The sequence below is a fragment of the Eucalyptus grandis genome, chromosome 7 (assembly GCF_016545825.1).
Source record: "Eucalyptus grandis isolate ANBG69807.140 chromosome 7, ASM1654582v1, whole genome shotgun sequence".
Taxonomy (NCBI): domain Eukaryota; kingdom Viridiplantae; phylum Streptophyta; class Magnoliopsida; order Myrtales; family Myrtaceae; genus Eucalyptus; species Eucalyptus grandis.
The window spans coordinates 41,800,988-41,806,179 of NC_052618.1; positions in this window are offsets into that span (position 1 = coordinate 41,800,988).

Consider the following 5,192-nt stretch of genomic DNA (forward strand, 5'->3'; position numbering starts at 1 on the left):
TTAAATACTTAGATCGTATAAATAAATCCGATGTCGCGCGGGGTATGAGCTTAGGAGAGCTCATGATCTCGTGAGGAAACTCTCGTGATTAAAGTACCCCTAAACCCGACCTTTCCCCTCCTTGGACATTTCGAGGGGCGGCAAGATCGAGTTGCGACACTTCAAAGTTTTAAATTTTTTTTTTATCAAATCATTCTCAAATCATCCAATGGCACCCAAAAAAAAAAAAAAAAAAAAACAGCCCTTGCAATCATAGTATAGCTCAGTCATGGCTTTTTAAGGCGGTTAGAGGACTGAGTTACATTGACATTCTAGATAAGCCTAAATCAGACATCGAAAGTTAGGGTAGTATGTTGATTCATGATTGAGAAAGAAAAGATTTTCAAATGATACTCAATCTACTCTAGCTCAGCAAGGATCTCGGAGCATAGTCTCAAAGACAATCATGATACTCATTGATCTGAATAGCTTCTACCTCCTCTTGAGAATTCTAGAATTGTAAATGTCAAGTTTGTTAAGAACACTATAGCATTCTTTAGAAATAGGGGTGCTTCGAAAGAAACAATCAATTATTATGCAAAAGACTTAGGTTTCGAGTTCGAGGCGAAAATTGAAAATGTATTGGCTAGACCTATTAGAGCCATGTGAATAGAGGATATTATGATTATGTCATCTAGGAAAGGCAAAAAAAATGTTTAAAATTTCTTTGCTCCTACTATGGCAAAAACCACACCAAAAGTTGTAACAAGTCTAGTGATTATCTTTATTTCTGCATTTGAAAACATTGATTTGGATGACTTCGGCAATCGTCTAGAAGAGAAGAAAGATCGTGATGATAAGAAGTTTTTTAATAGATCTAAAAGAAAAGTTGGTTCTGCTATGTAGCATGGATATAAGAATATAGCATTTGGGTCAAAGATACACTTTGAGTGCATTTAATTCAGCATTTAAATTGAGTGTTGGGGCTTTAAAGTCTCTTAGCCAAATGAAATGGTAGATGGATACTTTTTTTTTTTACTCATTTTGCAAAGTTACAATTGTATCTCTAAGGCTTTCTCAAGGACTTTAGCTGAACGTAAGGTTGGAGGTGTCTTGAGAAGTTGCATTTTAGAATGTTGAGCCATGGTTTAATGAAACTGTCGAAATTTCCCATTTTATCCTCATTCATCTAGTATACTTCCATTTTTACCCATTCTTAGATAAACCTTAAAGAGACGCTCCTCTCTCTTTCAATCTCACCTCTTTGCTCTTGACGAGCCTATCTCACTTCGCCTCTTTTCTCACAACATTGCTTCCTTCTCTTCCCTCATGCCCACTCTCAATGTTGCTAGCCACTTTGCCTCTCTTCCCTCACAGCTCTACAATTTATATACAACTTGGTTTACTAGTTTTTACAATTTTAACTTCATGTTGAGAATGATAGTTTTTACGATATCACTTTGATTTGTGTTTTGTTGATTTGTCTTGATTAGGCTTCACTTTAATTTCTAAATAACCCCATATCACTGCAATCACTTCATTTTTTTGGTTCATGCTCTGCCAAGTTAATGAAGGTTCGCTAGTTTTAGAGTTTTTGATGGATAACTTGAACCTATCTTAAGTAGCTTACTTATATTTTTGATTTGTTGTAGGATGAGAACCAAATCTTATTCTTGTATGCATGTCCATCTCTGCTTGCTTCTTTACACTTAGTTGTAAAACAAACAAAAAAGCAAACTTTTAACTGCAAGGCATCATGGCAATACAAATTAGATCGAAGTTCAAGACCTACCATATAGCATCCAAAGATCATGTCTGAGATTATGAACTTTGGAATAAACTAATGTATGTTTGTTATTTTCTCTTGATTAGTTTGCTAGTTTCCTCATGTTAGATGCTACTTATGTAACAATTACTTTTAGTTTGATGGTTCATGCTTTGCCAAGTTAATGTAGGCTTATTGTTTTATGTTGATTAGTTTGCTGTTTTCATGTCATTTTTTTGTACCTCTCAAATCTGTTCATGTTTATATTATTAAATGATGGCAAGTTCATCAAAGAAAATGCATATTAGACCGCCGAAGATGTGGAATTTGTTGAAAAAGACAATCGTCTTACAACCAACAATAGGGATGGATAGATAGTCATAAATGATAAGTTTGAGGAGTTGATGGGCAAAAAATATGATAAAACTCAAAGGAAGAGTATGGGTACATTTAGGAAGGCTTTTCGAGAAAGTCTTCGGAGAAATGCAAAGACCATTGAGTTAAAGGGGTTTTCCAAAATACAAATTGTATTTGGTAAATTATATTATAAAAGTCAATTGTAAAGTACTTTTGAGCAAAATAGTGTTTGAAGAAATTATATTTACAAAAGACTTTTGTTATTAAAAAAAAAAGAAAAAAAATGAAGAGTTCGCCGGCTAAGGATAGGTAGTCGCCAACGAGAAGCAAGCGGTCCATTGTAGGTAGTTTGACAAGGGTAGGTAGTTTGGCGGGGCCATAACCCTCACCAAAGGGTCGTGCGACCCTTGTCGGGGTCGCTTGACTACTTGCCCTTCCCGGCATCCACTCACAGCCATGCTAGTCCTATTCAACGGAGAAGAAGAAGATGAATAGTCATCAATGGCAAAACCAAAAAAAGAAAAATTAGCGAGGATAATTTGGGAATAATTTTTTTTTATTAAACCCACTCAGCTTAGAATGCCGAGAAGGCTCACATTTCCCAAATGAGGTTTAAAAAAAAATAATACCAAACACCCTCTCTTTTGCCCAAAGGGCTTCGGATGTCCGAAGTTCCTTCTAAATGCCACTCCTAAATGCACCCTAAGGCTACATTTGGTCGTCTGGATTTCTAATTAGGATAAGACTTGATAAGATAGGATATGAAATCCTGTGATTTTTTTATATTATGTCAATTGTTTGGTGAATCATAGTATTAAAGTCGGATATATTCATCATATCATGTACATTTTTTTGATATAAATGGCATATCATTATAAATGAACCTAAATGTTCATAAACAGAGATTGTGAAAATCTCTCGTAACAATATTCCTTAATTTATTTTTATTTTATTTTTCCTCTTTTTATATTATTTTCTTTATTATTTCTTTTTTCCCCTTTCATCATTATTTTACCTAAATACCTAAAATACAAAAATACCTAAAATATAAATATTTAATTTATAGATTAAATGTTTATTATAAGATAGAATCAAAGTTGAATATAAGTTAAAATAAGATTAATTATAAATAAATTTCTATTTTTTAATTTCTTAAATTAGAATTCAAATATTATCTATATTGAAATATAATTTCAATTTTGTTAATTCAATAAGTTTTTTATTTAAGAAAAATAACTTGCCTATTATGGACATTAGACATCATATTCACATTTATCCCACCTCCCGCATGGGATAATTTGGGATAAGTACACTATTAATGCCAAAACTTGTGTACGCGTTCACTTTGATGCCAAAATTTTTTAACGGATCACTTAAATGCCAAAAAATTTGAAAATGATCATTTTAGTGCTAACTCCGATCAGATTGACCGGAAATCCGATGTAGCATTTTTTTTATTAATTTTTGAAGCCGATGTGGCTTGTTGGAGAGTACAGTCAGCATCTAAACCACAAAACGACGTCGTTTAACATCTTTCCCCTAAATCGAAACCCTAAATCCCCAAATTGAAAGAGAGAGAAGGCATGTCATCTTCTTCTTCCTCGCAGACCAACACTAGCAGCACACCAGCCGCAGCAGCAATGTACTAGCGGCACCTTCGACTCATCTTCTTCCTCCTCCTCCGCCCTCGCAGCGCACCAGCAGCACCTTCAACCCCTCTTCTTCCTCCTCCTCCTCCTCTGCCCTTGCAGCGCACCAGAACACCTTCGACCTCTCTTCTTCCTCCTTCTCCTCCGCCCCTGCCTCCTATTCTTCCTGCCACTTCTTGCTTGAGCAACAATCTCAGTCTCTCCTCACTCACCTGGTTGAGCAATTACAATGGTGGCCGAGCGATGGCGGCGAACGACGGTGGCCGAGCAGCGGAAACCCTAACTTCAATTCCCATATGAGCTATACGGCGTCGTTTCTATGAGGATGTCCACGTATAACGGCAAAACGACGTCATTTTTTGAGGATGATAGAAAATGACGTCGTTTTAAAGCCACCGTAACTTTTTTTAAATAATATAAAAGCCATGTAATTAATCTGGCTGAAATCTCTCACCGTGGCACCAAAATAATCGTTTTTTCTCTAATTTGGCATTTAAGTTATCCGACGAAAACTTTTAGCACCAAAGTGAGCGCCATATACAAGTTTTGGCACTGATAGTGTTCTTACCTCGGATAATTTTATCCTACTTATATCCCCGTTATATTTGACTTTATCCTATCTTGAGTGAGCACTAAATGTAGGATATAATAAATCATGTCCTATCCTAAATTTTATCCTGACTACCAAACGCAGCCTAAGTGGGATAATATTAAGAAAGAATGGAAAAGATAGAGAACATTAGTTTTAAGTGAAATGGGACTAGGATGGGATCCAAGAAAAAAAGTTATTGATGCAAGTAATGAATAGTGGGAGAGTAAAATTCGATTTATTATTACTTTTTCATTTACTTTTTTCTTTGGTTCATTTTCAGTGATACAACTTACTTAAATGCTTTATAGACCAATCTTAACGTTAACATTTTTAGGACGAAAGGCATACCTCCTAATCTTGAAGTGTTGTTATATAGAATGTTTGGAGATACGGTTGCTATGGAGAAATCATATGGAATGTTGCACGAGATTTATGTATTGATAAGGATATTGACGCCACACATCATAATATCAATGATGATGTAGGATCTAGTAATGATAATTTGAAGTGTCATGTGGGTAAAAATATTGTTCAACTAATAAGACAACCTAACCCATAAAAGAGCAGCGTAGACCCATAATAGACTTATATTTTGAGATTTTCACTTTTTAGGTGAAACATTCTTTTGACACACTCAATGTGACTATTTTGTTTATTTGATGAGATCGAGATGGCAAAAACAAGAAATCAACAAGAGATTGACACCGTTGCTAGTATCGAGAAAACCTTCTAATATATTTTAAAGTTGACAAAATTATCCATGACTTATTCCAATCTTGATAAATGCAAGAAATGTTTATGTTTCAAGTAATATTCACATTAAGAGAATTCTTTATGACGGAAAAACCTA